This window comes from Heterocephalus glaber, unplaced genomic scaffold, assembly GCF_053883595.1.
Source record: "Heterocephalus glaber isolate CG9 unplaced genomic scaffold, H.glaber_assembly_v1.0 deba00000331, whole genome shotgun sequence".
NCBI classification, from domain to species: Eukaryota; Metazoa; Chordata; class Mammalia; order Rodentia; family Bathyergidae; genus Heterocephalus; species Heterocephalus glaber.
The window spans coordinates 33,149,334-33,161,348 of NW_028258142.1; the positions used below are offsets into that span (position 1 = coordinate 33,149,334).

Genomic DNA, 12,015 nt, shown 5'->3' on the forward strand with positions numbered 1-12,015 from the left:
ATGCTCTAATTACAGAAAAATGTAAATGCAACTATTAGATGTTAGAACTAGAAGATATTAGAAAGCTAAGTCATCAATTATTAAGAACTATTCTTAGTTCATATAAGTGACAAAGAAAAGTAATGCTGCCAATTAAACTACCCTTGATATCGTCCTGAGGACCCTGCCTGCAGGGTGAGCAATCACACAGGCCCGGTGGCTCTTGTCTCTTCACTTACAATGGAGCTGGTAATGTCTCCCACCTTGACTGTCATGGCTTAGTATGTATGTGCCTAGCAATTTTTGTTACTTCACAAGAAAGTCTGAGATTGCAGTCTTGCCTCCCATAATGAATATTTGATTTTCTCCATCACTGGGTCTCCATTCCTTTCTGAGCAACAGTAACTTTTGGTGTCAATAATAAATCACAGTGAGATCTTTCTAGAGACACACTGAATGACAATTACATGCACGGTGTGGATAACCTACAACACAGTTCAACCAAGTCTGTGGCAGTATGAACAGCACAACTGCAACCACACAGGCTCAGGCAATGATGTCGCTGCCATGCCTGCCACCTGGCCATAATGAGGCTGCCATGCCAGTGACAGAAGAGGCACCATGATTTAAGAGCTGTTAGGCTGGGAAAAGAATATGCCTCCCAGGATCCATAAAATGGGTAAGGCTCCTGCCAAAGGAGAGGAAACTGTGATGTGCCACACCCCAAATCGCAGAGCCTGCACTAAAACCCTGGTTTCCTGCCAACATGTTTTCTTTTCATTCCCCCAGGCAGCCTCCAGCAGACCAACATCTCTAAGCTGATCTTGCATTTTCTTGCTTAAAAAACCACACCAGCCTGAGAGCCTACAAGAGAGTGAGACTAACATATCAGGGCATGCATCTTGGCCCAAGAGGCTGTATGGGTGGGTGACAGGAAGCCCTGTCTCAATGTCGTCTTGGGGTACCAGCTTCAATGTGTGTGAGCCTGAGCAAGACCCTTAATTGACAGCTGTCCAGAGACAGCATTTCTACTCCTGCAGGCTGCTCCTCCATGTTGCCATGCAGTGTTTACAGCTGAGGCTGCCAGGTGTTTTCTGGGAATCACATGGCTCTCCCCAGAGGAGGGGCCCTCAGGGAGGAAAAGTGTCCACACCAGACTGTCTACAAGCAGTCTGGCAACACCCTCACTGAGCTCAACTTTGGCAATCACTACACCTTACACACCTCCAGAGGACACGGGGTCAGTCCTGGGAGTACATCTGCCTCATGGGCACAGGCTCAAGACAGAAGATAACACATTTTTCTTTTGTGAGACTGGAATTGCAAAGCTCACCCCTTGACATGAACACAGATTAACATGGTTAGGTCCTTGTTGCTGCCACAAAACCCTTTTTCTTTTCCTAGAGCTCAGTAAAGAATGGGCCTGAGGCCCTCACAGTGAGGGCAGAGCCGGGCAGGCAGGGTCAAAACCTGAAAGGATTGTTCTTGAGCCAGAAGCCTGTCTGACCAACACACAGGAGACCAGTAACCCTCGGAAACACTCCAACTGCCACTGAGAGTGAGGAAGGCACCTGTCTGTTTTCAGCAGGATTCACAGTCTCACTAGGGACCTACCTATGCAACATGCCACTGATGTGAGACAAGCTGCATCAGGGCTAATGATGCAGGAGGCCACTCAGGGCTCATCAGGAATATCAGGAGGAGAGGAGGGAACGAACTGTTCTGTAAAAGATGACAGATTTGTCTGGTACCACCAATAGAGAGGGTGGATTGCAGGGGGAAAAAATCCACCTTTCTGACCTGGTGTGCAGTGATGAGTGAAGAGCAGAGCTGAGGACGCTGAGTTCTCCCTTCCTTCACCCAGTGTCCTTTGTCCTGGTTCTGTCCTTGACGTAGAGCACAACGAACACTTGCCACTTCCTCTGTGCTGCCAGACACCAAGCTAGACCTTGGAGTCCCAAGGTGAGCTAGACATGGCCTCTGCCCTGAGGATACCTCCAGGTGGCTGCTGGATATGAAGTGACAAGAACAGCATAGGAAGTTCTAACCAGAGCCGTGGGACATAGGTACAAGAGTGCCATGTGAAGTCAGCACAGTGTAACCAGAGTGGCCTTGGGAGCTCATTCCCTCTGCTGCATGACCCCTGTAAGTTCTTCCTTTCTGAGCCTTGTTCCTCTCAAGGCACAATGTCTCTCTCAAGGCACAATGTCCCTGATACTTCCCACATCAGTCCCAGGTCCCTGGCACCTGGAATAGGTGCCAGTGCACATCTATTGTGTCCATGGGGCCAGACATTACAAGCATATTTCACACTGTGTTGCATTTAGTGCTGACAATTCTATAAGGGAGATGCTATTACTGTCTCCAACAGTGAGGAAACTGAGGTACAGCATTCTATTTGACCTGTTTGTCAGCAACTCAGTGAGCGGGCCTCTTCTTACCTTGCATACTCACAGTAGATGCTGGCTGCTTGGAGGATGTCACAGGCTGGAATGCTCTGGGGACACTGAGCTGGTTCAGGGGAAGCCCTCACAGACCCAGGGAGGAGCCATGGTGGCCTGGGTTGCCGCTCTTGGATTACTCCCCATGTGTCACACAGCATTACACTGGTGGTGTCATCCATGTGTCCAAGGCACAGGAGTTGCCCCTCCTCCCCTATGGGAGCAGCTGGCCTGGCCCCAAGTTAGAAGGTGGAGGCAACCTTTAATTTCAGCAGGTGCCCATTGGCACAGGCCAGGCAGAGGCCAGTGGAGCAAGAAGAGCTGCCAGGGAAGGTACAGCCCAGTGGGCCCTGAAACGGTGTTACACTTGGCTGTGGAACAGGTTCATGATGGTCCAGCTTCCTGCAGCTTATTCAGCCTTTGGAATTATTTACAAAGGTCTATGACCTGGGAATGTTTGGGCCACCATGTGAGGAGAGGGGGAAAAGTCTGAAATTTTCTCTCTGCACTAGGATCTCAGTTTTATGAAAAATCTTAGAAAAATGACTTTAAAGCAAATATTTCAAAATGTCTCTTAAAAGCTATATCAGGACTATGTTTTCTTCTTCTTTGTTTTGTTTTGTTTTTTAATCAGATTTTTGGCATTTCTATATGTGACAACAGCTACAGAAAACAATTTTAAGAAAAAATTTTCAAAGGTTGGTTCTTGCTTGCTCCTTAGTTACAATACTGGCTCTGTGGGCCTGCACCCTCCCAGCCACAGTGCCACTGAAGAGGTAGGCACACCCACCCAAGAGGTTCCAGTTACTCCCCAGGCCAGGAGCCTGGTTGGCCAGACCCCCGCGGGGACATCTGGGGGCCACCTCTCTGTAGAGAGGCAGGGCAGCTTCCACGTCAGCAGCAGCCTGTGCCTCACTCACCAGGGAACCAGGAATCTGCTGGACTCATATGGGGCGGGCTTAGGTGGGAAATGGGACTTCGGGGCTCATTACCTCCCCTGCTTAGGAAGAAGGCTGTGGCCTGGAGGGGGACAGCAGCATCTGCCTCCTGCATCTTTGTAAGAAGAAAATCCACACACAGCACTGCCAGCCCATGCTGAACACTTCACCACACTCTGAATGCCAGTCACTACTGGTGCCATCATTTACATTCTAGCTATGGAAATCTGTCTGTTTAGCATTAATGGTAAATGCCTGCCAACACCACAGTGCCATGTGCCATGTCATATACTTCCCAGCGGCAGATTCCCCTGGTTGGCACGTAGCACCATTTCTAAGTTCTGACTGTAAACCTTTAAATCCAGAGCTGGCACTGCAGCCTCCCCTCTCCCTTGATGTGCCCAGCTATCCCTGGGCTCTCGTCTGCTTCTGTGCATGATGCTGGAGGGAAGACGGCTTCAGGCATTTGTGAGCATCCTTGAAAGGTGCCACCCTAGCCCCAGAGGTGACAAGTGCCTGCCACACTTTCCCTCCTTGCAATGACACTAGACTGCTAACTTCTTCACAGTGAGGCTCGGAAACCTTCTTACACATGAATGGGCAGGAGTTCACAGGCTAAGTTTGGCGGTTTTCACTGTTCTCTTGTAGCTGAAAGACAGCTACAGTTCAGGGGATGCCTGTGGTGCTCTTTAGGTTATCAAGCAGGAGGAAGCTGGAATTCTGGTAAGACCCCCAGGACCTTCTGCATCTGCAGCGCCCTCCCCACCACCTGGCCACCATTTCATGGCCCAGAGCTTAGTGCTTGGCTCCTGGAGGTCTATGGATTTGGCAGCAGGATGCAGGAGCCAGAGGCAGGGCTGGAAAACCAGAGGGAGCAGTGAAGTCTAGGTTGTTACAGCCTCCATCAGGGGCTCTGCTCCAGGTAAAAGTCTGGCCTGGGATTGGCTGCTGGGTCTCCTCATCTGAAACAGCCCATGATCTCAGGCTGCAGAAGAGAGAACACTCCAACAAGGCACTCCTTCAGACCTGGGGCTGCATCTGCACACCAGCATCCAGGTAGCCTCCTCAGCCCATTCCTACCCAGCCAACTCCTATCCATCCCAAGTCCCAGCCCGAATGCCCTTCCTTTCCCTGGGCTGGTTTTCTACTGAGTATCTGTTGACTGGTCATTTCTTCCCTCACACATCTGTCTCTTCTTAGATACTGCAGGGCTATAGGTCTTCTTCTTTTGCCTTTTCCTGTGGCCTCATACAGAGCAAGAGAGGAGCAACTGGATGGCTTGTGAACCAGGGAGGGTGCTAACAAACAGGCAGCCAACGTCATGCTTCTTTGCTCAGTGCTTCACCCTGCACTGCACCTGCGCTGCATCCTCCCAGTACTTGGTCCTTCGCCACCACCATAGCTCCCCCAGGAGCCTGGGAGCTGGGAGCAGCGCCCCATGGGGGGATGGAGGGTTCACTACTGAACCACTTCCAGTTGGGAGCCATGGGAGCAGCAGACACTTGCAGCTGAATCTGTCATATCCATTCCCTCCTTCTTCCTTGTTAATCTTATATCATGGGTGGGGACAATATGCCAGGATCAAAACGATATTTCCCAGCTTCCCTCACAGAAAAGAATAGCCACTCGGATGTACAGGGAAGTTATGGATGGAGAAACTCTTTCAAAGGTTATGGATATGGGTATGATGAATGGAGCTCTGGCAGCTCTCTTGAACTATGAGACACGTTTGAGGACAGAAGCCAAGCGTTAAGCAAGTAAAGCAGAAAAAGTGAAAGAGTCTGGGCCTATTATGACCATGGAGTCAATCTTGAGCTGCCATAAGAAAGAAAAAACAAGTGTGTTGTTTAAACCAATGTTACTTGGATTCTCTGTCATATGCTGTGTGATAAGCAGCTTTCTAAGGCAGTCTTTCATGATTCTTGCTGTAGAACTCCCTCCCTCAAGTGTGGGCCAGACCTAGTGACTTGCTTCTAACAGAATGTGAAAAAGTGTGAGGATGTCACTTTTGAGATTAGGTTACAAGATGCCATGACCTCCAGCTCGATGACTCTTGCTTTCTTGGCTTGCACTTTGATGATGCAGCTGTTGTGGTAGAGAGGCCTACATGGCCAGGGGTATAGGCAACCTGTAAGTTGACCTCACTGGCTAAGAGCCAGTGAGAAGCAAACCCCTCAGTCCAACAGCCTGCAAGGAATTGACCCATCAACTTCACACAAATGTGCTTGGAGGCAGGAGTTCCTGCAGCTGACTATTTCCCCACCACTTCCTGCAGAACAGCCTCAAGATACCTTAAAGCAGAGAGCCTATTTGTTACACAGCAATCACTTACTAACACAATCACCATATCTGGTCCTAACTGAAACCCTAAGCAAGACTCTCACTCCCCACTTTGGCCTCTGTCCCCTGCTCAACACAATGAGAGGGTTGGACTGGGTGACCTCTGATGTGCCTGCAACCTTGAGACTTACATCTTCTGACCTGCCCCAGTCATACCCAGGAGAACCAGATCTCCTGCCCCAGCCTTGAGTAGCCAGGCTCAGGGGTCCCTTTACTCCCGCCTGCTTGATGTTTTGAGACAGGGAGGAGAAGCGGGATGCCAAGACACCCTTCCCTGTGCCTGACACTGGGCCCTGTACCACTCCCTGTAGGGCTACACCATCATGGCAGATGAGGCCATGGGGCCTAAGAAGCCCTGGCAGCAACTCTTGCTGTTTAGTGAGACAAATTTTTGACCAGGGCTCCTGATAAAGACTTGAGATAGCCAGACTAACACACGCAGGCCACACTCAAGGTTAGGTGACCACAAACAGTGCAAGGCTTAGCTGAGCCAGTGGTTTCTCAGCTTATACCACCAGTATAGGTTGAACTGTGTCCCCTCCAAATTCATATGTTGAAGCCCTAACCCCCAGTACTTCACAATATAACCTTCTTTGGAAACAGAGTCATTGCAGATATGGTTAATTACAATGAGGTCATACTCAAGTAAAGTGTGCTCCAATCCAATCTGACTGTGGTCCTTCAACATTGAAGCCAGACAGGGTGGTACAATCCTGAAATCTCAGCATTCTGGGAAACCGAGGCAGGAGGATTGAAAGTTTGAGCCCAGTCTGAACAACTTTCCAAGACCCTTTCTCAAAATAAAAAAGGTCTGGGGCTGGGAAGGTAATTCGGCACAAAGGCCCTGGGTTCAATCTCCAGTACCATAAAAAGAGGGAAGGAGGGTGTTTGGGCTGTCTTGTACACAGGAGGACACCTCAGGTGGAAGGCAGACTAGGAAACTGCCTTCCATGGAAACTGCATCAGAAGTCAAAGAGCACCAGAAGTTGCCAGCGACCATCAGACACCAGGAGAATGCAGAGCAGATTGTCCTCATGGTGCCCAGAAGGAACCAGCCCTGCAGATGACTTGATCTTCCTGCCTCCAGAACCATAAGGCAACAGATTTCAGTTGTTTGAGTCACAAAAGCTATACTTTGTTACATCAGCCCTGGCAAATAAACACACTATATGTGCATAACGCACATACATACTACATAGGCAACACACACATTTATACACACACACTCTGGTAATATATTTTCTGCGTTGCAAAAAGCATACATCAAAATAGAAAGTAACTTTTAAAATATATATATACACACAGGCATTGCAACATTTTCTTTAGGTGAGCATCCTGTACACACACACACACACACACACACACACACACACACACACACACTTTGGAGCCCACTTGTTTGAAGCAGTTAAGTTGTTACTAATCACTACTGTCCCTTTCTGAGCACTGTAGCACTTGTCACCTGGAATTCCAAATCCTGATCTTGGCTATCTCACTCAGTCCCTTTGCCCATCAGGACTTGCTGCTGGGCTCTGGGCCTGCCACAGCTGACCTACTAGCCAGGCAAGGAGCATTCCTCAGATAGTTCTCCTCTTCCCATCCACTGTCCATTGAAGATAAACCCTGATGGGAGCACAAACTGAGCCAGCTTCAGGACAGGGATGGAGCAGACTGTGTGGGCTTGTGGATCTCTCTCCCTATTCTGCCAACAAAGGCAGAGTGCACCTGGCATTTCTACATGAGGAGGGCAGGGGAGAGACTTGGGGGAAGGACAGTGGGGTGGGAGCCAGGGAATGTAGGAGTGCTCATTCCAGAAATGCCCCTCTGGCCTTGCTCAGCTGCTCCACCTCCGAGCAGCTGCCACAAAGGCTGCCCTCATGGCAACCCAGCCAGCTGGAAGTCCCCTGCATGGCAGTGGGGAGCACAGGCCTCTTGCCCCTGACAACTGTTGGACCTTGAGCAAGCAGGACTAGTTGCATAGTTCATGAGGCTCAATGCAGGAAAAAGTGTGAGCTTTCTTGCTCAAAATAAAATTTTGAAACAGTGACAGTATATCCAAGCATCAGCCCTCTTCGTGCAGGGCCTGTGCCTCTGATCAGGGGAGCAGGAGACTCCCCGGGTCCATGTGAAAAGGGCAGCACAGAGCACAGCACATTCTCCACTACCCCAAATACCCTGCCCAGCATACATTTCAGGCAGAGGGGAGGGAAGGGACCCAAGACACAGGACACACAACACCTAGCTCTTTGGCCCACATCATTTGATTGATAGAAAACAGTCCTCTCAATAATTTTTGGGGAGCTTCTATCACATGGTATATGATTGACTATGTTGCTAGCGTCCCTTGGCCTGGTCCTAGGCCTGCAGGAGGCAAAGACCTGCTCTTGCCTGGGCTCCATCACTTGTGCCCATCTTCAGGCCTCATTTCAACACCTAGACATGAAAACAGACTTCTACATTTTGTTTTAACTCTCTGGGTTGAAGAAGATGGAAATCAGCTCTGAACTTTAAACACTATTATTGATACCAATAATATGGCCAATGATACCAAAGGCGATAATAAACATAATCTTGCTTAGCTGCAGCCAAGTCTTTTCAAATGTACTACAAACCTGCCCTTTTTGCTAAGTCTTCCCAGGAGACCTCAGAGTAGCACTGATATCCCTGCCCATTGTTCCATGGTCTCCTGTGTATTGTCCCCAATGCTATCCTGACCTGAGGGACCCCTGCTGAGTCCTGAAGCTGCCATACTCCCACCAGCACACACTGCCACCGGCACATACTGCCAGTCCTTCCCGGTCAGGGAGGATTACCAGGGTAGCAAGGATGACAGAGAACTTTAGAGGGATCATTTACCAACTGGACTGGCTTGTCCTGAGATAGGATGTGGGGGTGCCACAGTGCAGTTGGCCAGCCTGGCTGTGGCCCCACCTGCTCTGGCCCCCAGATCCTGGTGCCACCGTTCCCTGCTCCGAAGCAGCCAGCCTTTCAGAGCGAGAGGAAGCTGGGAAGCCTGGCAGCAGCTCCTTTGTTCTTCTTTCCTTGGGGCTCTGAGACCAAGAGCCATGAGAGGCCAGCTTGGCTTCTGCCATGCTGCTGAGCTCCATTAAGCCCCATCACTCTCTCCCAGTGGCTGCCTCAGCACTGCCAGGCCTTCCTCCCTCCACCTGGAGCCCTCTGCCAGCTCACAGCCACCAAATGCTAACAGCGACAAGAGCCACGTGTCATGGGATGACAGTGTCCATCTCTGCATCAGGCTTGTACCCACTACTAATCCACTCACTGCACTTGAGTTATGGCTAATGGTTTTTCTCTGAGTCCAGCCACTACATCTGGTCCTGGTCCCACGTGGAAACAGGATGCCAGGACAGCCATTTCCAAATCACCCCTGGGAAGGTTGGTGCCTAGCAGGTGGAGGCTTTACAATAATTTACTCACTGGTATCTAAGCTAATTGGGCAAGGATGAGAACAGCTTCTGAAACCCAGACACTACTGAGGTATTTAAGACAGGAATCTTTTCCCTGTCTACTACCAGTTTCCACATCGGTAAAGTGGGTGAAAGGCTCTGACCCCTCCCACCTCCCAGGGTTGCAGAGCTAATGAGGCATCATACTACAGTGTAAATGACTAACACAGCAGGCTTTAATGTGGGAGACAGAGGAGGAGGGGCCGCGCTAATGGGAATAGGAAGGTGATGCAGAAAGGGAGGCAAAAAGAAATCTGGAAGGGAGGTTTGTATTTTCCCAATCTGGACGCTGCCAGGGGTACAGTTCATTCTCTTCTGGGTCTCTGGCAAGGCTGTACCTGGAGGACCCCACCCTGATAACAGCATGGCCTCCTGGCAGCATGATCCCAAGCAAAGGCAAAGGACTCAAACCCAAATCTGGGCTCTGCCATTAGCTAACTAAGGCAGGTGACCTTGGGGATGTCCTTGCTCTGGGGCACCCTGGTCACCATCTCTGTAGAGAGAGAACGCTGTCCAGTCCTCAGGCTTCTCATGCTGAGATGTGTGCTCACTCTCTTCCCTGCCCCTGGTCAGTGGACGAGCAGGAAAGGGACAGGCCAGCCCCAGGCAGACCTGAAGTTCCAGGCAAGCTGTAATCAGCCATGCTGCCCTGGCACAGGACCAGTGCTCCGCCCTTTCTGGCACCTGCCCAGTCTCAGAGCAGCAGCTGGGAGTGAATTCCAGACTAAATATGGAGCCCCAGACCCAGCTTCTTGCCACCTGCAGGCCTAGTGTCCCAAACCTCTGCAGCCACGGCCTATCCTGCCGCAGCCCTCCAGCCCACCGGAAATGCTGACTCAGAGATCGCACTTGGGCAAAGGCCAGACCAAGGTCAGGAGGGCCAGCACAACAATGAACTTCCAGAGCCATCAAAAAAACAGCAGTATAAGGCACTTGCCTCTAAAGAAAAACAGGAGCAAGCCTGTCAGTTAAATAAAACAGAGACGAATAGAAAACAGTGAAGTTCTAGCATGTATGTGAGTTTATTGTCCAAAGGAGAACAATGACAAAATGTTTAAAAAGAAAAAAAACAAAAGATACCTGTGGGAAGCAATTCACCCTCCTAGGCTGAGATGTACAGTCACATCTTTAAAGGAGACCCCCTTGATTTTGGTCCTCCAGCCTCACACATGTAACAGAGAAGTACCTAGGATCTGCAAATGCTTAGTTACAAGGACAGCACAAAAGTTCCCAACCTAAAACATCAACAAATGGAACCCTAGGGTGACCCAACACGTACCATACCTCACATCACCTCTCTAGCACCATAAACTCCGACTGTATCTGCCACGCTGCCATAGGTTCAAGTGTGTAACCAAAAAGACATGCTGGAGTCCCAGTACCTGTGAGTGACTTTACTTGGAACCTGATGGTGTAAGCAAGTTAGGGTAAGGGCATGCCAGGTCCTAATCCAGTGACTTGTGTCCTTAGAAGAAGAGGGAAATTTGGACACAGTCACACACATAAGGAGAGCAGAAGATGAACTGATATGGCTACAAGCCATGGAATGCCAAAGATAGCCCATAACCACTAGAAGCCAAGAGTAACTCCTGGAACAGCTTCTCCCTGAAGGAACCAACCCAATGATACCTTGATTCTGGACTTCAAGTCTCCAGGGTTGAAAGAACAAATTTCCCTTGTTTTAAACCACCCAGGTTGTGGTAATTTGTGATAACAGTCTTGGCAAAAGAATACACACAACCACAAGAGGCCCTGTCACAAACCCCCAGTGGTGGCAACCCTGGCCTTGACCCTTCTCTGTGCCTTGCTCTTCTTTTCTATAAAATTTTGAAGGTTGGGTTGGAAGCTCCTTCCTGCTTTGACACCCAAGCCAAGGTTCTCTGATCCACTTCAGCCCCGGTAGATTATGGGAGCTGGTGGTAGTGGAGTGCACATAGGGGAGGTCAAGGAAAGGGCCAGTCCCACAGTCAGAGGAAAAGTCAAGTTCATCTTTAAAAGCTTGCATTTCACCTCACTTGGGAATGGGAAAGGGTTTACCTTTTAGAGGTAAGAGCCACAGCTCCAATAGATTCAGTCACAGAACAGGTGTCTTCCTTGCTTTAAATTTAGATGAAGTAACAAAAGAAGACTGAGGGAGGGAACACTGAAGGCAAAGAGTCAGTGGAGAGAATTCTGCAAGAGGCCAGGCAGACCAGTATAGGCCTACCCCACACTGGAGCCAGGGGACCACAGAAAGAGTGGGCGTCAGAGCGGGGAGGCAGCAGCGTGGACAGGTCAGTGCATAGGGGAGGTGCTCCCCTGCCCCCAAGGACATTCTGGGGTTGCATGAGTAAAGAAGCAGCAGAATGTCAGTCCCAGGTCACAGGCTGGGGGGACTACATAGGTGACAGGGAAGCCAACCATGCCAGGGAATGTGGATGAAGATCACAAGTTGGATTTAGGAGCCTGTGGTCTGAGATGCCTGAGGTCGGGGTGTGCCCCAGGTAGTGCAGTGGAAACTGGAAACTGGATTAGGACCAGATGACAGGCCTGGTGTGGAACACTCAGGTGCCAGGCAGGGCCACCCTAGGGAGCGACAGGGCCTAGGAAGAGAGCAGGTGCAGAAGGGGCTGGGTCTAGGCCTCCAAAGCCCTTGCCTTGGCCACAGAGAACAGGTCCTGGGAAGGCCCAGGGAGCAGGGGAAAGTGGAGTCTAGGAGCCAGAGGCACCCAGAGTCATGAGGGGAGCTGCTCCTCAGTGGAGAAGCTGCCAGGAAGGAGGACGGATGAGCAAAGGCAGAATGCCCACAAAGTTGACACCTAGGAGGGTCCCTGTAACTTTAGGCCCCCCAATGCAATGAGGTCCTTGAAG

The 12,015-nt window shown here is 50.3% G+C and overlaps 1 protein-coding gene across 6 annotated transcripts in view; it reads right to left on the reverse strand.

The window, feature by feature from the left end:
• Ctif (cap binding complex dependent translation initiation factor) overlaps positions 1-12,015 on the reverse strand; it is a 285,778-nt gene that overhangs the window by 227,280 nt on the left and 46,483 nt on the right. The window lies entirely within an intron of this gene.